This window comes from Schistocerca piceifrons, chromosome X (assembly GCF_021461385.2).
Source record: "Schistocerca piceifrons isolate TAMUIC-IGC-003096 chromosome X, iqSchPice1.1, whole genome shotgun sequence".
Taxonomy (NCBI): Eukaryota; Metazoa; Arthropoda; class Insecta; order Orthoptera; family Acrididae; genus Schistocerca; species Schistocerca piceifrons.
Genome location: NC_060149.1, coordinates 621,155,993 through 621,183,008, shown reverse-complemented (window position 1 = coordinate 621,183,008; position 27,016 = coordinate 621,155,993).

Below are 27,016 nucleotides of genomic sequence, written 5' to 3'. Positions count from 1 at the left end.
AGCATCCCCATTTTGCTCTCTCACCATGCCTAATGACTGCTGAGGTTGCTGATATGCAGTACCTGGCAGTAGATGGGAGCACAATGCACCTAATTAGAAAAACGTATGTTTTGGGGACGTCCGGATACTTTTGATCACATAGTGTATATATACGAGGTCTGTTAAAAAAATTCCGGAACTTTCCTAATTATGCACCAATGGTGTCTTGGAGCGAAATGTGGTGAGCGTCCCTGCACACGCCTGTGCCTAATGTGTAAATGCCGAAAGTTTCATTGTGATATGTCTGTTAGTCCCTATTGAGTCCAGTATTGAGTAGAACGTTCTGTCGCACAGTTTGCGAATTTCCAGATGACAGAGTTAGAGGAGCAACGCGTCTCCATTAAATTTTGAGTGAAACTCAAGAATACCTTCATAGAGATACACCAAATGATGCAGGAAAGCTACTCTGATGAGTTCTTAGGCCGTACTCGGTGTTATGAATGGTTCATACAGTTTAAAGATGGTGGGGCGGTAGTTAAAGATCACCCTCGTTCAGGACGCCCTTCGACGTCTACCGACGACGTTCATGTGAAGAACGTCAACGAAATTGTGCGTGCCAGTCGAAGACTGACTGTCCGACAGATTGCAGAAGAATGTAACATTTCAGTTGGATCATGCCATGAAATCCTGACCCAGCGTCTTGGAAGGCATCATGTTGCCGCCATGGCTCATGAGTCAAGACTAGAACGATCTTCGTCTCCCAATCTGTGAAGAGCTTTTAGGTCACCAAATGAGAACAAGATGTTCCTCAAGAGAATCATAACTGGTAAGGAGACGTGGGTCTACGACTATGATATTGAGACGAAGATTCAATCCTGACAATTGGACGGGAAAGGTTCTCCAAGAGGAAGAAAAGCTCGTCAGGTCAGGACAAATGTCAAAGTCATGCTGACAGATTTCTTTGACTTTGAAAGATTAGTTGTCACGAATTCGTGCCACAAAGACAAACTGTTACTCGATGGTACTATCGGGACGTGTTGCGACGCCTGTGAGAAAATGTGAGAAGAAAACGTCCTGAAACGTGGCGAGACACATCTTGGCTCTTGCATAACGATAACGCACCCGCATATTCATTCCTGTTGGTGCGTGACTATTGCATAAAAAAACAAAATCATTGTGCTGCCTCATCCTCCGTACTCTCCACACCTGGCACCTGCGGACTTTTCATGATTTCCAAAGTTGAAATCCTCATTGAAAGGACGAAGATTTGCAATGATAGACGAGATAAAAGAAAATCGGAGGACGGCACTTCGCGCGATCTAGAAAGAGGCGTACCAAGTGGAAACGGCGTAGGGAGGGGTGTATCAGTTATGGAGGAGAGTATGTCAAAGGATACCATGAACGATAAGTAAAAGGTAAGCGTAGAAAAATTTTGTGGACAATGTACCGGAATTTTTTGTGTATCTTATGATAAGCCAAAACATTATAACCACTGCCCACTGTGATGCTGGTCCTGCACGTGACGTGGTAGCAAAAGTATGAAAGCAGAGCAGACATGGACGGGGGATCACCCTAGCGAAGATATGGGCTGCAGATGGGGAAATCCATTGAGATAAACGACATTGACAAAGGACAGATTATTATTACGCAGAGCCTGGGAACGAACATCTCGAAAACCGTGAAGGTGGTCGAATGTTGCTACTGTCGTGAGCATCTACGGAAAGAGGTGTAAGGACAGTGATACTACGACTATGAACTAAATGCTTGGGCGTCCACGACTCTTGACAGAACGTCGGGTTCTCAGGCTTGTCCGCTCTACAAAGTAGGATGGGAGGTGATCTGTGGAATCTTTGCCGAAAGACCACAAGTGTTTTGGAGCACACCGTCCATAGTACATTATTGAACATGGACTTCGCAGCACACCACCTCTATGTGTTCATATGTTAACCCAACGACATCGTCAGTTACGATTGCAATGGGCACGGGACCATCGGTATTCAACCATAGACCCGTGGAAACGTGTCGGCTCTTCGGCTGAATCGCATTTTCGCTACACAAGGTCGATGGTCGTCTCCACAAACGCCGTCATCGAAGTGAACGGCAGCTCGAAACGTGTAGCTGGCCATGGATACAGGCCGGTGGGAGCAGTTTTATGCTATGAGAGACATTCCTCTGCGTTTGTGTGGGACCTGTGGTAGTAATCGAAGACACGCTGACAGTTGCGAATCACCTGCATCACTTCATACTTGATATCTTTCCCGACGACGATGTCATCTTTCTTCAGTATAATTGTCCATGTCTCGGAGCAGAACAGTGCTACAGTGTTTTAAAGAGCATTATAGTGAACTCTCGTTGATGTCTCGGCGACCTAATTCCTCTGATGTAAATCCTATGGAACCCCTCTGGGCCGCTATCGGGCGCCATCACAGAGTACGCAAATCAGCGGCCCGTTATTTACGCTAATTACATGACTTGCGCTTAGACATCTAATCGCACATACTCCAGAAACCTACCAACAAACTGCCGGATCCCTGATACGCATAATTAGTGATGTATTTCGTTGCAAAGACAGAGAAACAAGCTACTAAGGTGGTCATAACGTTTTGGTTCATCAGTGTAATTATGCACAGGAGGACGTACTAACACAAAAACAGGTTGTAAGAGTGTCAGTGAGGTTATAACAGAGGTATATGACTGTTGTGACGTCTGTTTAGTTATCTCGACATCAGCTTCGGTGAACTCTCATCGGAACTGCATCGATAAGGAACTCTTATTACTTGTATCAGTCATTTAAAACTGTGACGAAGGTTATAGGCAAATAGGGAGATTGTGACCTAAGTACATCCTTCTTTTGACGAAACAGTAAGTGGTCAGTTGTGATAAAGGAATCAGTGTATATTTTGAAGCATAAAGAGAAATTTGGAGTCCTGGTGGTTATTATCATGACCAACTACCGAGAATCATGCAAATTCCACGAAACGTGAGGTAGAAGTAACCGCAAGAAATGTTACATAAATGGTGTACAGAGATAAGCTCTTACACACCTATTTGTCGAGCTCCAGGGAGTATGATGTACACTTTGGAAGCTGGTTGTAAGTGTCCAGATGGCCGTAAAAACAGGGAGGCCCTTCCAAAAGAATTGGTAACATGTATCCTGATTTGTGTTACTGGCGGATGGGCTGCGAAGGAGAAGCTGCCCCTTGTGGGTTATTCAGAAATGGTTCATATGGCTCTGAGCACTATGGGACTTAACATCGAAGGTCATCAGTCCCCTAGAACTTAGAACTGCTTAAACCTAACTAACCTAAGGACATCACACAACACCCAGTAATCACGAGGCAGAGAAAATCCCTGACCCCGCCGGGAATCGAACCCGGGAACCCAGGCGTGGGCAGCGAGAACGCTACCGCACGTCCACGAGCTGCGGACTGTAGGTTATTCACGGCTTTACAAATGTCAGGCAGTACACGTGTCCTAGAACCGCAAAGTCAGGTCAGCATGTTGTCAACATTTCACAGCAAGATCCTGCACTTTGCAACCAGAGCAACAGCTCCCAAACTCAACATGCATTTCAGCGGGTAACCAATAGCATAAAATCTTTCTGTGGAACTCAATGGGAACATACTATACTTTTATACAGTTGGTCATCCTTCCGAGCAATATCGGAAAAACGGTGAGACCAAACCATGATGTTCCTCTCCACTCGCCCCTTAGTACTTTATGCTTACGTAAATCACAGGAATGACATTGGTACCATTCCGCCAAAGGTTAGCGGTTGAAATTCTAAAACATACAGTTAGGAAATTTTTTCCCAGCACAGAAGATGTATATTCATGTAATGTGTGTTTGTAATACACGAGAGTTGGAACTTAAATAGTGGCAACTATTTATTCACAATCGATACAAAAGAGTTACATGTTTGCACCTGTTACTGTCCTTCAAAGTAGTTACCAGCGTTGTGTAGAAGGCGTTGCCTGCGATGTGGAAGGCGTAGTTGATGCGAATGGAGCGGTCTACTGCCTGTCGAATCTCTGGAACAGTTCTGAAGCGAATACCGCGAAGTGGTTCCTTCATCTTCGGAATCAAATCAAAGTCACAAGGACTTAAGTCCGGGCAGTATGGTGGATGGTACAGTACTTCCCATTCCCATCGACCGAACAGAGCAGCCACAGCTTGCATTGTATGCGCCCACTCATTGTCGTGCAAAATGGTGGGTGGGTTGCGCAGAATGTGCCGCCGCTTCTTTCGCAAAGCTGGTCGCAGGTGATGCTTCAAAAACGAACAGTAATACTGCGCATAGACGGTCTGCCGTGGAAGAACGTAATGCGTTAGGATAACACAATCACAGTCGTACACGAGAATCACCATAACTTTAGACCGCTCCATTCGCACCATCAACAGAACAGGCTCTGCTAACGGTATACTACGCCTTCCACATCGCTGGCAACGGGTTCTACATAACGCTGGTGACTACTTTGAAGGGCAGTAACAGGTGCAAACATGTAACCCTTTTGCATCGGTTGTGAATAAATAGTTGCCACTATTTAAGTTCCAACCCTCGTATTTGTGAAACAGTTATGTGTATGTGTTTCCGTTTTGCCCCCATATAACAGAACCAACTGTTGACAGGTTTGCGTACAAGTACAATATTACCAATGATTGTACATAGATCTGACCCATCAATCAGAGAGGACAGCAAGCAAAACATCCGTGTCCATGGCACTCCATCAGGTGACTACATGATATCCATTCTTATCGACTGTGATTCGGTGAATGGTTTTCCTAGGCGTGGTCCTGCCGGATTACTCTCTCAGTATAAGCCCAAGCTGTGTGTCACTGGGGCGCCCCATAACAGAGCGCACGTTAAAGCATTGTCCAGCACCTAACCCACCCTGGGATACCATTTGCAAGAGCGACCAACAGTCCCATCTGCAGACAGCCAACACCGTAAAGCAATGTAATGTTATGGAGACAAATCAAAGGAGGCCCATATTATTCGTGAAATACAGTGTTATAATGAGGGTAGAACATTGATATACCCATTTTTAAGTAAGCAGATTCTGGCGCCCACACGTCGGTGACAGCAAAGATGACGGGCGGTAATCTCGTGGCTATTATCGCCTCGCAAAGGCTCGCGTAGGCGCCGGAGGTTAGGGGAAGCGGAAAGAGGGGGTGCTAGTCACCCCTCACTGACGCCCGCTACAGCGAAGAATGGAGTTTAGTAGCGTAAGTGTACTCTTAAAACTATCCAAGGCTTAAAGCAGCTGCAAATCCCCATATCAGAACACTAACCAACTTGAAAACTACGACGTACAAGGAAGCTGTGGCGTACGAAAACTCTCTTCATGACATGGTGCCATCTGTTTATTCAGTTGCATTGAACTCAAAAAAAGAAAAAAAAAAAAAAGATGTCTCTGAGCACTATGGGACTCAACATCTGAGGTCATCAGTCCCCTAGACTTAGAAACTACTTAAACCTAATTAACCTAAGGACATCACACACATCCATGCCCGAGGCAGGATTCGATCCTGCGACCGTAGCAGCCGCTCAGTTCCGGACTGGAGCTCCTAGAACCACTCGGCCACAGCGGCCGGCCTACTGCTATGGCAGGCTTGTATCACTAGCACACTGTCTCTAATCACACGACCGTAGTGCATAACGATGTCTAGAGCAGAGTGGATATCTAGGCTGAGCCTGAGGCAGTGGAATCTTTTTCTTCTGTGGCGTTAGTCCAATGACATGTGGCTTGTCTCTAGGCAGATCTATTAGAGCAGCATAGTGTGGCAGCAAAGCGTTTCCCTGATTGTTTTTTAGCCTCTCAAAATGCACTATCACAGGACGATATGGTGACTCCATTTCTGAACTTCTCATCTTCGCCTTTTTCTTTAACTGCAATGTTGTGCACCTAATCGCCTGACTGGTAGGGAGGCAGCAGTGCCTCTTCATTTTTTCTCTGTGTCATTTTGGCTGTTGGCTTCGTATTATTACGATGAACTTGGCGCCACATTCCTTTATGTGCTGAAGCCCTCATTTATTCCTAATCACCTCTGGTTTGTCTATCTCAATGGGGGAACTTACGTAACGGTCATGGACTACTTCAAATGGGGTATGTCCTATGGTTTCTACTGTTGTATGCAAACTGTACAAAAGAGGAAAGGAATTTACTTGTCCCAGTCTAAGTGCGATCAGTTCAAGCAGTTGGATAACGTCCATTTAATTGTCTTATGAACCCATTCAACGCAGCAGTTGCCTTCGAATGAAATGGAGTAGTTGGCCACTTTTAGATTTTAAGCAGTTTGCATATTAGTACGAACAATGATGACATAAAGCTTGTGCTTTGATCAGTTGGAATATCGTCAGGGCTGCGGAATGCTGGCACCAGGCTATTCATACAGGCTAGCCACAATCTGAGACGTCACATCGGCAATCGCCACTAATATTAGGTATCTAGAGAAGTGATAGGTTATTGACAATACATACTAGTTCTCTTGCTGGATCGAGCAAAAAGTTCTCATTACATCAAGCGCCACGTGGTCAAATGGTTTGGAGGCTTCTGGTAAGGTTTGTAAAGAAATACGTGACCGTATCAGCTGTGACCACTGGACATATGCAAACACACATAGATATACTTGTCACGAAGCCGACTGAGCCATCAATAGTGCATAGTAATACCGGCGTTCGTAGGACGTCTACTGCTATGGTCCAAATGGCTCGAAGCACTATGGGACTTAACATCTGAGGTCATCAGTCCCCTAGACTTAGAAACTACTTAAAGCTAACTAACCTAAGGACATCACACACATCCATGCCCGAGGCAGGATTCGAACCTGCGACCGTAGCAGTCGTGCGGTTCCGGACTGAAGCGCCTAGAACCGCTCGGCCACTCACTTGAAAGGACATTCTCTTGAGGTCCCTGCATTTTGATAATCAACCAAAGAATTCTTCCGGTCCCGCCCGTTACATTTACAGGGGTGGTTGCTTTCAACACCAGGATACGAGATGTGTCGGATTTTCAGGGAATGAGCCCCTTCCAAATATTTCCTCGCACCTGCATGGTGTTGTTGCTGCCAAATTGGAGAATACTTCTCTGAAGCTGACCATATGCGACCAGAAATCAATCACGCCCTGATTCTGGAGTAGAAAATCATTCCCCAGTACGACGTCAAATCAGACCTTCTCTGCCTTATTGCCTCCTTCTCAAATACATAGGTGGTGTCATCAATTTTCAGCTTAACTGAAAGCACATCTGTAGGATTTATACAGTAGCTTCACTACTCAACTCACTGATACAACATTGAGGTAGATTTAGTGGCTGCTTATTGCTAGGAGAAACAGGCACTCGACTTATCTGTGTGCCTGTGTCCATCAGAATGCACGCTAGTTTTCCTCGTGTCTCTCCTCTAACAAACACGTTCGCCATCTCGTACAAACATCGGTATTTCATGGAGTTAACTAAATTTACTGGGGGAAGGGGCGTGCTTTCCCTAATTAAAATGAGCATCTCCCTGAGCTGTGGTAAAAATTGCTGTTTTGAAGAGCGCGCCGCAGAGCGTAGTGTGAAGCAGTCGCCCTCCGTTTCTGGCGGTGGCGCCGCTGTGGCAATCGCAGCTTTGGTGTCTCCCTCTGGTGGGAAAGGGGAATAGTTGCCTGTTCGCGTGCATTTAAGGGGCGCTATGTGCTCACCAGTTAATCAACGGGCAGTCTGAGTCAGTCTGGAGTCAGTCTGGGGTCAGTCTGGGTCAGTCTCTCGTCCGCATTTGTCAGGCAGTTAGTGTCTGTCTGTCGTCCGGAGTGCTAGTATGTCCTTCGTTCGGATCAATCTTTAAAGCCAGATAAATGAGTCTTTCCACTCCGCCAGTAAGAGAACTCAGCGAGTGGTCGCTCGGTCGGGGCTTAGTTCCTGCATCTGAGTCTGCGCGTTAGGCCGCCAGTCTGCTCGAGTTCCTCAGGCAATGGTCGTTGGCGGTTGCATCGATCGGTTGGTCGGTCGCGCACTGAGACACAAGACGACTTGTCCGTCTTGAGCGTCGGCGCATGTGAGGTCGCCACGTGATTCCAGTGGGCCGCGCCGTATAGCGAGGGAATTGGCTTCGCGGTCGACACGAGAGCAACTGGAGTCAACCCACGACATTAGTCTGGCCGGTGCGAGCTGCGACGCCCTGGTGTAACTGGTTCTCCGAGCGCTTCTGGGCCCCTTCAGTTACCATCTTGTGGAGCTTGGCTCGGTTCTTTCCTGGTGCAGGGATGTCGTTTGGCCAGTGGGCGTGTTTCCTCTGCATGGTTGGGTCCGAGCCAGTATTTCCGACGTCGTGTGTCTGGAAGTGAGTGGGAGACGCACCAGCAGTGCAGTCGCGACGGAGCAGCAGTCGCGGACGCAGCAGCGGGCAGTCGGTCGGTTGGTGCGCGCCAGGAAAGACGGGAGATCGGCGCGCCTTCCTGCGTCCGTTGAAGCGGCTGGCAGCGGACGGTTCGGTAGAGCGATTTGGGGGTGCTGCACCAGGTCTTCTCCAGAAATCGCAGTTCATTTGAAGTTAAGTGATTGCTGATATTTTCTGTGATTTACTCTCGTTAAATTCTACTTGTTTTCTTGGTCAGTCTCTCGTCCCCAGCTTGCTCGTCTGTCCCTCGGTTTTGCAATTCAGCATTTTTCTTTATTAACTTTTTTTACCATACCATCACTGAGTTTTCGGTGTAAGGAATCAGTAAGACCGTCATCCTCGTTCTCTGAGGCATTTTCACCTCGATGTTGAGATTATTGAAGCATAATTACAACAAATGAGACCTACAGTATACAATAATGGATTGAAATAGCACGGGAAGTGCAAAACACCCCGCAGGACCGAAGTCCCTATTTCTTAAGACTACTAAACGACGCGCACAATCGCCGGCATGTCGACGACAGGATACAAAAAGCAGAGGCTAGCGACACCTACATTAACGATGTTCCGTGAAGAAGGCAGTGATGACGGCAGTGGCGACGGCGCGGAGACTGCATTGATGAGGCTAGGATGACGCAGGCGCCGAATCCGTGATGCTCACGGTAACGGCAGGAACAGGCAGCACTTGTAGCTCGACATCGAACAACGAACAGGTAGGAAGGCAGCGAGCGTTGGTAAGCTGTACAAGACACAGGCGGTGGTGAGCCTACAAGCCAGGATTAAGCACGGCCGCAGACAGCAGCTGAGGAAGTGTCAGACAAGCGACCCATACCTGCCGAGATAGCACATGTGTGCCGCATGATCCACGCTGAAGATGTGTAGCACGGCAGGAATGAAGTGTCCATACGCATCGCAGTGCTTGCTTAACCTGGGCCAGAGGTGGCTACAGGCCATACCAAAAGTTATATTAGCCTCTCGTCCTTCGTTAACATGCGAAATACTGGCGGCATCCCACTGCAAAAGGACCACTATGGGGCTTATCCAACGGCACTGATACCAAATGTGTACAAGGTAGTCATGATTGGAGAAGGAATAAGCATCTGGATTTTAGATAGTCTAAATCATGAACAATGACTGACTGGCAATATCTGAGCCCTGAAGAGGTTTATTACAGAATGTGGGTAGGCATTAATGCATGGAGAAGGGGAGAGACAACCAAAAAATCCTTAATTTCAACTATCGAAAATCTAATTAATGGCATAGGAGAGTGGGAGAGGAGCGTGTTAACTGGACGAGTACTGGTGGGCAAGAGAGAGTCCTGTGCTCCTACTCAGTTCCTTGCACGTTTTCACCTGAGGCAATGTGTGATTCCTCTTCCGCCTTGGCTAAAGATGTGCTAACATGTCAGCATCTGAAGTTGGAGGCATGCGATCATTGTGGTTAGCCAGCATCGAAGCTGGTTACCATATTCCAATAGAAAGAAATGAAAAAAATAAAATTTTCGTTTCAAAATAATAAATCAGGTCGACCCTCTCCAATGCTGTGGGTTCAAGCTAGGTGGTATTTTGGTATGTTTTCCAGAGATGTTATCTGCAGCTAGAGCCTATGCTTCCACCAGCTCAGAGACACTCATAGCCCATCTGCAAAGTCTTTTAACCCACTGGGAAAGTCGTACCATGTCATACTGAGGCTGAGTGCTATGGCCAGCAAGTTAAACTGACGGAATTGTGGGAGGGGTTAACTCAGCAGCAGAGTCTCAGTACATAATTAGGTGGCTCTGGAGGTCCTATCGCCTGGTGCTTTGGTTGCAGCAGCATGACCATACCCAACATGGTTCACAATATGTGCATCCTTCTGCCTCCAGGATGCTAGTGCACTTTCCAGTCTATAAGGAAGTCGCCTCCCGCATCCCCAGAACCACTCCATAGTGTGATCAGCTTTCTCCATCAAGTGCCCACTCGGCCCATCAACCTCTTCTCCATCTCAATACACAATTACTACAGCATGCAGGAAATCAAATCAGAATGTAATAAGCACAGAGGGTTAGTAGTGACGTTGCAATCACTGTTATAACCGTTGTTCAAATTCCAGGTCTGATAATCGAGTCTAATTATCATTGACATGTTAATTTGTCCCATCATTTCATACATGAATGAGATGTGGCTAGATGGAATGACTAGCCATGTTTCAAGTGTTTCTCAGAAAGGCAGCCCAGTGACAAGCAGCCTTGCAATCAGCACATTCCCCTTGACCAGCTGAGGTTGTACCAGGATAGCATGACAGCACCACAGCTTCAGATGGCAGAGTCAGGTAGGCCAGAGGCGAGTTTAGTAAATGATGATAGAGCCCTCCACCGTCATGAACCAGGACACATGGCTGTGGCACTGCGTCTGGTGTCGCTAGACCCCCACGGCACAGACATGGGTGGACCTCAGTTCGTATCTCAGACCAGGAGGTGTTGGCAAGGTACCTGGCAGGTAGCCTCGTGGAGGTGGCAACAGAGTGAAGGTAACATGATGGCTAGGCCGTCAGGCAGCAGTCGTTGGTTTGCATCCTGGCTGTGATGACGGTAGCTGCATCCAAACAGCGTCGTCGACCTCACGCTCGAGGCCGACACACAGCGAGCGTTTATCTATAGCCGAGTCTCCTAGCCTGTGGATGAGAAAAATGGGCTTGCTAATGCGGAAGATAAGTACTGTCATATACCTCAATGCTGCCGAAACCCTCTCAGCCTTAGTCGCTACCTGCAGAACTGGTTCACTAACGAGGACACTGCTGGTATGGCGATATGCTATGTTCGCTGGCTGCAACTAACGGCCTTGATGCTGCACTATATTATTGTCTTTTGTCTTTACACTGACAAGTAATACAGGAACCTACAAGCTGAAAATGTGCATCCGTTTGTTCACCTACTGCAGCATATAGACAACCTGTACATTCAGCCAGATAACGTGTAAGTGGACTAGGGGTAAGAGCTCTCTATAATATCGTTCAAAATCTTAGCAGGCTTAATGTTCATTGTTAATATGTATGCCACAGTTCACATCCTACAAAACCAAATTCTGTAAGCTGGTATTCGACTGGTACCTAGCGTATATCTATCTGTAGCCCCGTCATGACTTTTAGTTTTGCAACACCCACGTTAATATGAATATGGTATCCGTTCTTTCGAACATGTCCATATAAGTATATAGTTCTGGCAATACCGGCCATGACCTTCCTCTTCTGTGCGGATGAGCACATATTACCCGAACTCTTACGGGACTTGGTAAGAATGTCTTCCACGAGTAATGAGTGTGTTGGGTAGGGACACTACGAATGTAGCGTGTGGACATATAAGGTGAGAATGTGGGTCTTACGGAGGCGTGCTCGAGATAGTCCCTGCAGTCGCACTATCCTCGGTGCCCTCGGTGGCTCAGATGGATAGAGGGTCTGCCATGTAAGCAGGAGATCCCGGGTTCGAGTCCCAGTCAGGGCACACATTTTCACCTCTCCCCGTTGATATATATCAACGCCCGTCAGTAGCTGAAGGTATTAATATGTCCGAAAGAACAGACACCATACCCATATAAGTATGTATTTAGTGTAAGACTTCTTCATATCAGAAAAGAAATGAAGTTTAAATCACAATATGGCATTTGTACAGTTAGTGAAGACTTTGAAATATCAGCTATTGAATTTCCAGGGCCTGACATCGACAAGAAATTAACCAATTAAAAGACAGCGCTATTTTCCACTTTTGCAGTAATAAATTCGTTAGGTGACAACTAGTTTCAGGCTACTATGTCATTATTTCATTATCCACACTAAACAGAAAAATTATATTAATTTCATGAATATAATGGCATGAATATAAACTAACTGGAAATGTATTTCTCTGCAATAGAAAACTATTTCATTTGTAATGAAATGTCTTTCTGGTTGAGAATTTGACAGCTTGACATTCACGAAGATATTACACTGACCAAAGAGTAAAGTCAAGAATGGAATAAATGGAATAATAATTTCAAATACTGTGAATGTGTATCTGTGTGTGTATTTGAATAGATTTAAAAGATAGTAAGAAATAAATTATTTCGGAAAATAAAATACAATAAAATTATCAAAATATATGGAGAGGCCACATTAAATTTTATATTTCATATTTTATTCTATTGTATAGACGATTTTGTTTGGTCGGTACAAGAGTGTGACTGAAGTTACCAAGAACTTTTTTTTATTCTGTAGATCTGTTTGCTCATTCAGAAGTATATATAGCTGACGTTTTAAACGACCCAAAGTTTCGATTTCCTCTAAGATACACATCTGCTTCTCTTTCTCAGCGTAATGCGAAACTTTTGTAAATATGTTTGGATGTGATGCAAATGGACCATTGTTGTTATTGTAAGTTTTATGTGCTCTTTAAAATGTATTCGAAAGTTTCTACCAGTCTGCCCCGTTTATACTCTGTCACAATCCTCACAACCAATTTTGTATTTTCCTGGCAGTTTTGTGGGCTTTGCTGTTATCTCATCGGACACAATTTCCGCTCTGTTTGCACGCTGGCAGTCGTAATTTTCCTTCTCAATATTTTTCTGTTGCTTTGGAACATTGTAGGCCACTATTTTCCCATCTTAAAAATTGGGAGTCGCGTTTTACACATCCTCGAGTCTCACTCACATACTTACACATATACCTCCTCTCACAAGCAATTCCGTAACCGTATTTCGGAGCTTGTGTATGGAACCTAGCTTTAAGATATGGAACACTCAGAAAAATTATCAATAAGTTTATTCTGCTTTTACAACGTTGAGCGCGATTTTCCCATTTTCCACATTATTTATGTTACATACCTATTAAAATTCAGCTCTAAATTAAGTTTTTGCTTTTCTTGTTACATTATTTTAATTCTATCCTTACAACCATTCTAATTATCTAATAAAAATGTCCCACGATTCGGTATGGAAAAATTGGAAACTCGCCTGTGGTTAGAGGGTTAAACAGGACTGGTTAAATGAATGTCTTCACAGATAAAGAAGTAAAAGAATGCAAAACTATGAACCCCAGGACTCCAACATTACGTACGCAACCAAAAATCCATAAAAAGAACATACGAGGTGGAATCCAAAATTTTGTGGACTGGTGCTGCCATCTGGAAAGTAGGACTATAGGTCTTTGTACCGCGAGGTGACGAGAGCTGCATATCTGATGAGTCAGTGTGCGGAGTGGCATTCAGCTGGGAGGACGTGTTGCGTGTCCACAGTGATTTCCGTAAAACTCTGTGTTTGGTGTGTGACGATTTTACGATGGATCCGCGAACAGAACAGCGCGTGTGTATCAAATTCTGTACGAATCTCGGAAAAAATGCTACGGAGGCCCTTGCAATGATTCAACAAATGTTTGGGGGACAGAGCATGAGCCGTACGCGTGTGTTTGAGTGGAAGAGCCCCGGCTCTCCAAGACCCTAATAAGCGAGGCAGGTGAAGAGCAAAGTGAAAAACATGATCATCCTTTTATTTGATACCAACAGAATTGTGCACAAAGAATTCGTCCCACTCAGCCAAAAAGTGAATTCCGCGTACTACTGTGACGTTATGCGACGGCTCCGTCAAAACGTGCGGTGACGACGGCCCGACTTTGGCGTCAAGGGAATAGGCTGCTGCATCACGACAACGCGCTCTGTCACACGTTCTTGCTCACCAGGACCTTGTAGGCAAAAAACAACATGTCGGTTGTACCCCACCCACCGTACTCGCCATATTTGGCACCTTGCGACGTCGCGCTATTCCCAAAACTGAAACTCCAGTTGAAAGGCCGTTGGTTCGACACTCTAGAGAGGATTCAAGAAGCATCGCTAGTGGTGATAAACACCCTCAAAGAACAGGACTTCCAGAAAACGTTTGACCAGTGGCAGAAGCGCTAGGACTGGTGTGTACGTGCAGATGGGAACTGCTTCGAGGATGATAGTGACCATTAGTCCAAAGATAAGTTTTTTCAACAGATGGCAGCTCCAGTCCCGAAAATTTTAGATAGCACCTCGTACCTGTCTGACCCATCATCAATAGTATTGACAGTCCCTCCACTATTTATGCAAAAATATTGTTCTTAGATTTTAGCAATAAGTCTTCCATTGCTAATTTCTCCTCTCCTTGCAAGTGTTTTACTTTCTCCTATAGTTAATTTAAACTGTCAGATTGTAGTTGGGGACCAGATTTATCCTATCCAGATCAGCTTCCTCCAAAATCGTAAAATTGTCCATCAGTAAACCTTGGACAAGTTCGTGTCTTAGGTCCCAAAGTTATCTACTCCACTGGGTATCACCTGCTCACTGTCTGTCTCCCTTATGCGTAATACACTCCTGCATACAAAATATCATGTTTCATCCAATTCATCATTCTCTCTCAGTGGTTGAACCACACGTAACACATTTATCAGCAAATCAATGCCTATGCTCGCCCATAGTAGTTTCCCTGTGCCTCGCAGTTTTTTATAATACAAATTTATTCTTAATGGCCTTGCCCACATTTTAAATGGTTCTTCTTTCGTGACAGACGAACCTTGTGGCAGTGTGGCACTGAAAGCAGTTTTCCTCTCATGAAACTATGTCCCACTATACACCATCCAAAGTCAGTTTGAACATGGTGTTCATATAGGAAATCTAACCCTTAGGGTCGCACAGCAATCACTGTATATATGAGGACAAACGTTCCTGAAAATGCTTTGCCCCAACAAAAAAGTCAACGTCGCTGATCCCAGTGAATGCACACCATTATCACCCACTCCACTTAACTTAATGGTGGGCTTAACTGCCGCTTTCTCATGTGGTCCAAACTTGTCACGGACACATTTGCATCTATATCCAATAGAAATTTGTTTTATCCTCCGTCTAATTAAGCAAACCTACGCCTCTGCACAGGTTTTAGTCATGCTAAAATGTTCTGTGAGCACTGCACGGAAGCCCTGGATCCGCTATTGTGGTTTAACTGTAGGTTATTATTCCCATTTCTTATCTCTATGTCATGCCTCTTATTCTGCCTACAGTCCTACTTATCATGCTCTTTTCTACCACATTTCCTACACTGTAGCTGACAACAATCTTGCCGTATGTAGCCTGATCGCCCACAATGGCAACGCTTGACGTCAACACAAAAAATGCTCATTTTATCGAGGATTCAGGTCACTGCGTCTATCTCTTCTAATGCTGTTGCTATTCCTATGGCTCCAGCTAAGTCTTGGAGAAAGTATGTCCGCACTATCCTCGGTACATTGGATGAGAACCACCGAAAAAATACTTCTAACGCTCCTTGTTCTCCTTCCTCCTAAACAATCACTTTCGATCAGTTTATGAGTATTGAAATTAAGCTTTCTAAATCTGCCCACGAAACTCTCGATGGACTCATCCTGTCTTTGCAATACACTGTTAAGCTGCTTCCTGTAATATCTGCGATTATTCTTCCTCCTACAATGCTGTAACTAACGTTTCTTCAGAACTTCGTATGTCTCAGTTTTTCTAAACTCCTCATAACACATCACATATGCTTTCACATCTCCCGCCAACCGTAACTTTCCCATATGCAGCAACTGCTCTTCCGACTAATAACCCAGCTTTGCGGCTGTCAACAGGTTGTCTAGAAACACTAAAACATCCTCTCATGTATTACCTGAGAAAGGAGACCCTAAGGTAGCAGTACTGACATCTATGATGGGTAATGACATACTGTACGAAGATCTAACTTCTATCACTGCATCTACCTGCTTCTGTAAGTCCGTATTATCTTCCCCCATTTGAGCCATCTAATTTAGCATAGCCTGAACTGTCTCCACTGTGATACCCCCTTGCTTCCTATCTTTTCTCATTTAAAGTCTGTCACTACAACAACACGAAAAACACAATAAGAAAAATACCACAAGAAAGAACTTAATACTACTATGACTGATACACTTTCTATTTCAGACACTCCTAGACCTTATGCCTGAACACTAACCATGAACATTCTTTACATTATCTGACACAATGCTGAGACGTTCTACATTTAAAGGACCTATGACCTCAGCACTTTGGTCCCTTAGGAATTCACACACATTTTCTACATTGAAGATCCAACGGAGAGCAGCGCGCTTCGTTACAGGATCATTTAGTAATCGCGAAAGCGTTACGTAGATAATAGATAAACTCCAGTGGAAGACTCTGCAAGAGAGAAGCTCAGTATCTCAGTACGGGCTTTTGTTGAAGTTTCAAAAAACTGGTCCAAATGGCTCTGAGCACTATGGGACTTAACTTCTGAGGTCATCAGTCCTCTAGAACTTAGAACTACTTAAACCTAACCAACCTAAGGACATCACACACATTCATGCCCGAGGCAGGATTCGAACCTGCGACCGTAGCAGTCGCGCGGTTCCAGACTGTAGCGCCTAGAACCGCTCGGCCACACCGGCCGGCTGTTGAAGTTTCGAGAACATCCCTTCACCGAGGAGTCAAGCATTATATTGCTCCCTCCTACGTATATCTCGCTAAGAGACCACGAGGATAAAATCAGAGAGATTAGGGCCCACACAGAGGCATACCGACAATCTTTCTTTCCACAAACAATACGAGACTGTAATAGAAGGGAGAACCGATAGAGATACTCAAGGTACCCTCCACCACATACCGTCAGGTGGATTGCGGAGTATGGATGTAGATGTAGATTTAAAGCAGATCGCCACAGAAGAATGGGCGCATGCAGCGCTAGGTATCGATAAACTGCACTGCCTACTCCTAAATGGGAGAAAACTGCTATCAGTTTCTGTAGTGTTCCCTCTGAATTTACTCATACCACTCCCTGGCTCTACTTTTAAGTATCGCACTATCCTACCAACTCTCCAATCCAGCCAATCAGGCACTGTCAACCATTCGAATGGAAAGCAGTCAAAAATCGTTTGTTCTCACTCCACATATTGAGATGGCAATGCTGAACGCTGTCCCACAATGTCAGTCGTTGTCACAGGCTCTCTTGCGATAACAGCGTAATAGTTTTGGGGTTGCAGGCGCCATTAATCGGCAGGATGGCCGTCTCTAATTGAGAATGGGATGTACATGACGTTGGGTTGTGTAGTCACAGCAACATGGCTGGCGTGGAATCAGAAGTCAGTTGACAAATACATTCTTTATTCCGTGAGACGCTCGTACAGTGATTGATGGTGGCAACTATATGGAGTGCGTTGAGATTCAGACGATATTGGCTATCTCAGTATAGCATAAGGTGGCATGTGGACGTCAGGCAGGAGTTCTGGCTAAGAGAAGTGGCAACAGCTTGTGGTGACCGTGCTGACGTGAGCCTGATATCAGATGTCGGCAAGCAGTAGGTGCACGTGTACCGTATAGCTGGTTTATGTGGCTGTGGGTCAGATGTGTAGCACGTAAGGGCACAGGCGCGAAGCCGGAGAGCCCTTGGAGACACCCAGAAACCGGACGGAGTCACCCTGGAGGTGGCTACAGCTCGAGCCACAGAATCATCAAATCTAGCAGTGGCTCGTAGGCCGACAGGTACCCATGAAGTTGCTAAACGCAGAAGAAGCTAACTCACCCACATGGGAGCATCGACTGGCATGTAGTATGTCTCAGGATCGGTAATAGACGAAGACTGCGATCGGAGTGGCGAGTATTTATAGTGGCTTTGCCCAACTTTGTTGTGACAGGACTCTGCCTTCAGTGACATGCGGGACCTAGGCAGTGCAACATGAGAAAATATAGCTCCCGATTGCGACGAAGTGGGGTCTTTAATCACACAGTTTCAGCAATATTACTGGCCTGGCATCAGGACTTTACACGCAGATAGCTTGCCCGCCTCGTCACAGGTTGTAAACTCTGTACGGATGGGTACTGACACAACGTCATCCTCGAAAATTATAGATTAAGTTATGAAACAAAATTAATGATTTTCTTGAATACATACAACCTTCTATGTTAATCACAGTGTGGGTTCCAGTGTGATAGAAGTGCAGATTCAGACATGGTAAAACTCAAGAAAATGGTACTTGATGCTACTGACAGGCGTAAGTGTGTCACAGGAAGTTTCTTGAGTTTTTCAAAGGCTATCGGTAGTGTTGGCCATAAGATTCTACTACATAAGCTAGAATCGTTATAAATAATAGATGTAGTTAATAACTGGTTCTAGTCATATCTTACAAACAGGGTTTAAAGAATACAGATGATACAAACATCAAATTAGGCTGAACTTTTGGTGAAACACTTATCAGAACGAGAATGCATTATTGTATGTGTCCCTCAGGATTGCATATTAGGACCAGTAATGTTCCTGATATACATCAATGACTTCCCCAGTAGTGTTAGTCACATCGAAAAATTTATTTAGCTATTGACAGCAATATTATAGTCACTAGAAAAACGAGATAGGTCCTTGTAGAGAAAGTAAATTAATCTTATAAGGAAATTTACAGTTGGTTAATATGCAGCAAAGGTACATTCAACAAAAAGAAAACAAATGTCATGAATTTGTTTGAAGATGGTAAATGACATCATTCTATTAAATGTAGACAGTACCTCTATAGAGTTCGTAACAAAAACAGTATTTCTAGCAATGAATGCTGATTCTCAGTTCAGATGGTGTGAACATACAAAGATACTAATAAACAGAAAGTCATCAGGACGATGTGTTCTTTTTCCAATAGATTTCTGTTGTCGGTGTGCAACTGTCAGCGTCTTTTACATACCTACTATTCATATGTATATTCACTTTTTATTTATGGAATTCTTTTCTGTAGAATAAAATCAGAAAATAGGAACACAGTTTTCAAACTACAGAAAAGGACCATAAAAATAACAGCTACAAAAGTGCTAGAGCTTATTTTTAAGATTTATTCAAAAGATTGAAGATTTTAACTGCAGCATGTAAGTACATTTATCACTCAGTAATGGAATCAAAAATAACATTAATAGTTGCTGCACAGATAGCTCTGTTCAGGACCATGGAACTAGATCTAAACTAAACTTACATTTTCCGAGAAAGAGAAACATAAACCTCAAAACTGCATTTTCTTCAAGTAATGAAATTGTAGAAAAAACTGCTCAAGGAGATTCCTAACATCAATTTATTTAAAAACCTGTTTAAATATATCTATTAAGGAATCCATTCCATAAGGTAAAGGATTACTAACATAGAGTAGATGCTGGCTAAAAAATTGTCAACTCACATGACACTTCTACACTATTTTTCTTTTCTGGAAAACTCTTAAAGTTTGCAATGTGTAACACTAAATTCTTATCTTCTTTCTGAACTCAGAATCTCCATTGTTATATCCAGACATGCTATTCCTTCACAGAGAATGCAGAAGGGATTTAAAGAAAACGATTGAGTTGTATGTACAAAGGTATGACAGCAGGGCCGGTTCGTCAAAATTTTTCCACCTCCAGCTACTAATTATTCTACGCAGCCTCGCCCCCCCTCCCCTTCCCCTCAGACTCTGGTTGCCTTTGCCTTGGTTCTTGCTGAGACTTTTGGAAATACAACTAAATTTGGCGAATGTTTAAATGGACTATTTTTTCTTTGAAAATACATACTGCATAGTATTTTTTAAAAAAAATAAATTTAAGTATCTTATTCCAGTGCTAAATATTGAAAGAAGAAACAATTTATTTCCATTGGAGGTAACATGAATAACTAGACGTACTGTATTATTCTAGCTTGACTGAAAATGTCCCATGTATTGAACTCAGTGCAGAGAATGAAAATATAAATTTTCTGCACTTTTTTATTTTATTGAAAGAAATTTATAATTCCTTGATTTAGAACTCATTTCTTCTCCATCGAAAAAAAGCGGGATAAAAAATTCAAAAAGTATCATTCAATTTTATACTGATGTGTTAAACGTAAGACATAGTTTCACTGTGTAAGTTATATATTACGTGCGAATATAACTCCCCAGTAAGTAGTTAAATTTTAGAAAATTTGTCATGAAAGTAGTTGAAAAATGATAAAAATATAGCTGAAAAGGGAAAAAGTCAAATTTGTATATGACACGAAAGAGAATTGTTGTGTCAATGAAGTCATGTTCAATTCCTACACCTGTTCAGTATACATACTGACATCTTTTCCCTTGAAATTGTAATTGTTCTAATCTTTGTAACGCTCTCAATAGCTAAATTTAAAACAATACACAATCGTTCTTCGTAAAGCGTTGACATAACGCGTGTCTTATCAATATGACTTCTGAAAATCTGCTTTCGCCATACGCAAAATTCTGATATAGTATTGTATTTTTTTAAGATACGCCTTGCGAGAAATTTGAGGCCAATTAGAGAGGGATTTAATCGAATAGTTCACGTTTCAAAATGCGTTTATACTAAATAGGACAATATATGATACTGAGTTCAGTGGCGCCTCAATCTACACATTCGCAGCTATATCGCAAGTGGCTCGTTTATGGACCTATGCTCACTGTCAGGTTTTTTCTTCTATACTTTCTCCCGTGTCAGTTTTCATTACCAATTATGACACACCTTGTCCATAAATTTTTCACTCTGATTCTCCTCTGAGCTAGCGGTCGCTTGTCTCGCTCGGGCTTTAAACAGGACACGCCAACAAGAATGACAGGTCAGCGAACGTGCAAAAAATTGTTACGTGAAGGGCACTCGACTACTACGTGCAGGGTAAAGAGCATATCTGTATAGAGCGGAGCGGACAAAATACATTTTCTGGCAACTGTTTCTGATAATCCACATGTTAGTTCCACAGAAAAAGCATCTAGAGTAATCATCTCAACGTTGTTCACATTTTGCACTCAACAAGCTTCCATCCGTACCACGTCACTTCACCAGCAAATTAACCAGCAGGACTGCAAAAACACATGGAATACTGTCACTTGGTTTTGATGCAGCGTCAGGACAATTGGCTATTTCTTCAGAGACTTCTCTTTACCGATTAAGATACGTTTAAAAATCATGGAAAGCAGAATGTAAGAAATATGCATGATTAGACTGCTGAGAGTCACTACTAGATGAGGCAGGTTGAACATCAGAGGTGCAGCGGGATTATTGGAGACTGTGTGACTGGTCCTAGCTGCATGAAAGAAGCCTAAACCGGTAAAAGATACGTACAGTTTCTTTCGGAAGAGCTACGGGCTCTTCTAGAAGAAGAACCGCTTGAAATACGTAGATGTATATGGCGCCAGCACGAAGGGTTGGAGGCTTCCTACGCGCTTGTGGCTAGGAAAGCTTTCCAGCTGCATAGAACATGAAGGCGTTATCGGCTAGCTTGCACGTTAACTCATTCTGACGCCACTGGACTTCCTTCTTTCGGGTAAACTCAAAGATGAAGCCTATGCACAAATTCCAACGACCCAAGACGATTTCAAACAACGCATTGTTGCAGTATCCGCAATGATACAGAGGAATCTCTTTAGTCTGTCTAGAAGTCCTTGTACCAGAGCCTACAAACGCGTACTGCAGTAGACGGCAGGCATTTCGAACACTTCACGAAACGTATAAAATTTTAAAGAAATACACTCTAAAACAAAGAAAAGACGCATGATGAAGGAATTATCCGAATGGGACAGAAATTGGTAGATATGACGTACATGTGCACGCAAACAAATGTTAACAATTTCAGAAAAATTGAATGATTTATTCGAGACAAAGAGCTTCACAAATTGACCAAGTCAATAGCGTTGGTCCACCTCCGGCCCTTATACAAAAAGTTATTCGGCTTTGCTTTGATTGTCAGAGTTACTGGATGCCCTTCTGAAGGTTTTTTTGCCAAATTCTGTCCAATAAGCACGTTAGATCATCAAAATCCCGAGCTGGTTGGAGGGCCCTACCCATAATGCTCCACTCGTTCTAAAACGAGGAGAGATCCAGCGAACTTGCTGGTCAAGGTAGGCTGTGGCAAGCACAAAGAAAAGCAGTAGAAACTCTCGCCGTGTGCGGGCGGGCATTATTTTGCTGAAATGTAAGCCCACGATGGCTTGCCATTAAGGGCAACAAAACGTGGCATAGCATATCGTCGATGTACCGCTGTGCTTTAAGGGTGCCACGAATGACAACCAAATGGGTTCTGTTATTAAGTGAAATGGCACGCCGGACAATAACTCTAGATTGTTGGGCCGTATGGCGTATAACAGTCAAGTTGGATCCCAGCGCTGTCTGAGCCGTCTCCGCACACGTCTTCACTCGTCATCGGGGCTCAGTTCGAAGCGGTACTCATCACTGAGGACAATTTTGATTCAGTCAATCAGATTCCTTGCCAAAGACGTGTGTGGCGACGCCCCAGACAGCAGTGGGTTACCAACTTGACTGTCGCTGGCCGTACTGCCCGACAACCAGGTGTGGTCTAGGGTGCCATTTCGTTTCATAGCAGGACCCCTTCGGTTATCATCTGCGCAGCCCTTACATCGCAGCTGTACATCGACGATATTCTACGCCCCGTTTTGTCGCCCTTCGTGGCAAGCCAGCCTGGTTGGGATTTTTGTTTTTTTGCTGTTGCTGATGTAATTTTGCAATGTGTATCTTGACGTTACATACATGATGCGAAGTGATTATTTAACAATCTTTATGCCACAGTTTTCTTTGAAAAATACATTTTGAATTGCACTTTCGTGCCAAGCTTCTGGCAGAAACAACTGTTACCGTAGTGAATCATCCTAAGATGCCAAATCCTTAGCCTTCAATTAGTGTATCTATCTAACCACATGCAGCCAAGTTTGATTAGTACAGATTTTAAATAAAACCGTTCTTCACTATGCCGCTTTTGTAAGTAGACTCTCCGGCCGGAGAGGCCGTGCGGTTCTAGGCGCTACAGTCTGGAGCCGAGCGACCGCTACGGTCGCATGTTCGACTCCTGCCTGGGGTATGGATGTGTGTGATGTCCTTATGTTAGTTAGGTTTAATTAGTTCTAAGTTCTAGGCGACTGATGACCTCAGCACTTAAGTCGCATAGTGCTCAGAGCCATTTGAACCATTTTTTAAGTAGACTCTCATAGCTGCATGAAGCTGAAGCGCTCCATCAGCCTGATGGAAGAATTCCTTATTACAGTACAAACTTCCGCATAAGACAACAATCGGTTTCACGTTCAAAACAGATAAATCGTAAGCTACAAATAACTTAATTTCTCTAAAGCTACTAACCGGACTTTGAATAGTGAAACGCTGTTGAAATCGTCTCTTTTTGAGCTATGATACTAGCAGCAAACATCGGTATAGGTCAGTTTAAAAACGGTAACTTGATATCGATAGCTCTGTACTAAATAAAGATATAAAAAGAAAATATACGTCGCTTAGTGTGGGCTTTTACATAATTGATTTAGGTGGAAACGAAATTACGACGCTTTAAGCGGTTCAGGAAATATCTGCGAAGAACATCTAGACTGAATCACTCTATGTCTTTTTAAACATTGTCTTATGGAATTAGGGTCCATCGTCTTACCACTGCGCCATCCCACTAGACCAGAATTGTCCCAATCGCAATATGTTTTCGGTGCTATTACGCAGCATGGAAGTCAAAAATATTTCGTCCAAAATGTAGGTGGATTACCCCAAACCTTGTGACTGTCACCAGTTGCGTTCCTGCCATTGATGGTGCGTCCTTCACGAGAATGGAGACCGTCTGCTGAGTGAAGAGCGCGAATAGCGCCTGACGGCTAGCAGCTGAGGCAGCGCCACGGCTGGAACCACCACAGCCGCAGCCGACCCTTTCATTATCTCCATAATCCGAGCCAAATCCACATCCCCCGAGCTCTTGTAATCAGGTAACTTCATTTTCTTCCAGCAAACTCGCTGTACAGCAGGCATTACAGATACGCACCATGTGCCAGAGAGAGAGCGCGTCGCGCTGGATTACGGGATTAGCCTGCTTGGCTTCCCCCACAGCCTCCGGCTCGTTCTCTTATTTTCACGCCACTCTTCCGCGTCGTCTGCAAGCCCACTCCCCGTTGTAGGAACCCTGTGAGCCACTCAGTCGTTTCTCATTGCAGGAAGCATGCCTCGCAAAGGAATATAACTGCAATTCTAAACCACCATGTAACTCAATGAAAATTATCGAACCTTAATCTACATCGGCTTAAAGTGTGCCCCAAAAATTAGGGTAAAAATTATACAGATGGTATAGAATATTTAATCCATTTCTTTGGTATAAGGGACTTACGGTCGGAAATTAGTATTTAGTTTTCTAAGGACACAACTTACATCTCATAGCAACAACATTAGCTCATAACAACTTTACAGTGAACTCGCTCATCTCAATGCATGCAGTAAGACGGCGATTTTTTTTTCCTCAAGTGTCTCTGTCGCCTTTTTTAAATGAGATAGATAGCTGGGTCCTTCTAAACAGTACCTCCTTAGTTTGTATTGGATTCTTGTACGCAAACGACTTCACGTAACCTTATAGAAAAAAATCCATAGTAACGGCCGTAGTACAGCACCTCATTTTCCAATTCAGAAACGACGGTGTCCGATATTCAGGTGAGAGCGCATATTAATAACGAAGTGGGGTGGTGCACTGTCGAATTGAAACCGCATCCTCCTGCAGACAACAAGAGGTATGTTCGCCGACAACTGTACCAGTGCAACTCGAACGAACACCAGGTAACGTGCGTTATTCAAACAGAACATATACGACATTCTTGGTTATGTAGGCAAGTGTGGCGTAAAGATTTCCACCACTCCAGATATACCTAATGCGGCAAAATACCTCAATCCTGAACGATACAATCCGTAGGAAGTGCGACATTGCACTATTGTGCCGAACAATCCATTGACAGAAATGGGCCGGCCAGAGTGGCCGAGCGGCTATAGGCGCTTCAATCTGGAACCGCGAGACCGCTACGGTCGCAGGTTCGAATCCTGCCTCGGGCATGGATGTGTGTGATGTCCTTAGGTTGGTTAGGTTTAAGTAGTTTTAAGTTCTAGGGGACTGATGACCTCAGATATTAACTCCCATAGTGCTCAGAGCCATTTGAACCAATTTGGCAGAAACTACACTCCTGGAAATTGAAATAAGAACACCGTGAATTCATTGTCCCAGGAAGGGGAAACTTTATTGACACATTCCTGGGGTCAGATACATCACATGATCACACCGACAGAACCACAGGCACATAGACACAGGCAACAGAGCATGCACAATATCGGCACTAGTACAGTGTATATCCACCTTTCGCAGCAATGCAGGCTGCTATTCTCCCATGGAGACGATCGTAGAGATGCTGGATGTGGTCCTGTGGAACGGCTTGCCATGCCATTTCCACCTGGCGCCTCAGTTGGACCAGCGTTCGTGCTGGACGTGCAGACCGCGTGAGACGACGCTTCATCCAGTCCCAAACATGCTCAATGGGGGACAAATCCGGAGATCTTGCTGGCCAGGGTAGTTGACTTACACCTTCTAGAGCACGTTGGGTGGCACGGGATACATGCGGACGTGCATTGTCCTGTTGGAACAGCAAGTTCCCTTGCCGGTCTAGGAATGGTAGAACGATGGGTTCGATGACGGTTTGGATGTACCGTGCACTATTCAGTGTCCCCTCGACGATCACCAGTGGTGTACGGCCAGTGTAGGGGATCGCTCCCCACACCATGATGCCGGGTGCTGGCCCTGTGTGCCTCGGTCGTATGCAGTCCTGATTGTGGCGCTCACCTGGAGGTCGCCAAACACGCATACGACTATCATTGGCACCAAGGCAGAAGCGACTCTCATCGCTGAAGACGACACGTCTCCATTCGTCCCTCCATTCACGCCTGTCGCAACACCACTGGAGGCGGGCTGCACGATGTTGGGGCGTGAGCGGAAGACGGCCTAACGGTGTGCGGGACCGTAGCCCAGCTTCATGGAGACGGTTGCGAATGGTCCTCGCCGATACCCCAGGAGCAACAGTGTCCCTAATTTGCTGGGAAGTGGCGGTGCGGTCCCCTACGGCACTGCGTAGGATCCTACGGTCTTGGCGTGTATCCGTGCGTCGCTGCGGTCCGGTCCCAGGTCGACGGGCACGTGCACCTTCCGCCGACCACTGGCGACAACATCGATGTACTGTGGAGACCTCACGCCCCACGTGTTGAGCAATTCGGCGGTACGTCCACCCGGCCTCCCGCATGCCCACTATACGCCCTCGTTCAAAGTCCGTCAACTGCACATACGGTTCACGTCCACGCTGTCGCGGCATGCTACCAGTGTTAAAGACTGCGATGGAGCTCCGTATGCCACGGCAAACTGGCTGACACTGACGGCGGCGGTGCACAAATGCTGCGCAGCTAGCGCCATTCGACGGCCAACACCGCGGTTCCTGGTGTGTCCGCTGTGCCGTGCGTGTGATCATTGCTTGTACAGCCCTCTCGCAGTGTCCGCAGCAAGTATGGTGGGTCTGACACAGCGGTGTCAATGTGTTCTTTTTTCCATTTCCAGGAGTGTATTTGTTCTAAATCTTTTGGCTCCATTATTTGTCCCCTTTTTTCTGAGTCGACAGGGGTGCAAATGCTGCTCGGCTAGTACTTTCCTCGCAGTATTCTTCAACGTATGCATCTCACGGGCATGTTGGCGGATGCTTGATGATTGTTCACCCACCATCTCCGCAAATTCGATTTAGTGAACAATTATTTGTCAAGAATCTTGGGCTTCTTTCTGTTAGTTGAACAAGGCAGTTTCTCGTTAGTTTCTACCCACGACAATAAATTTCTTCCATTTAGGAAGACATTGTT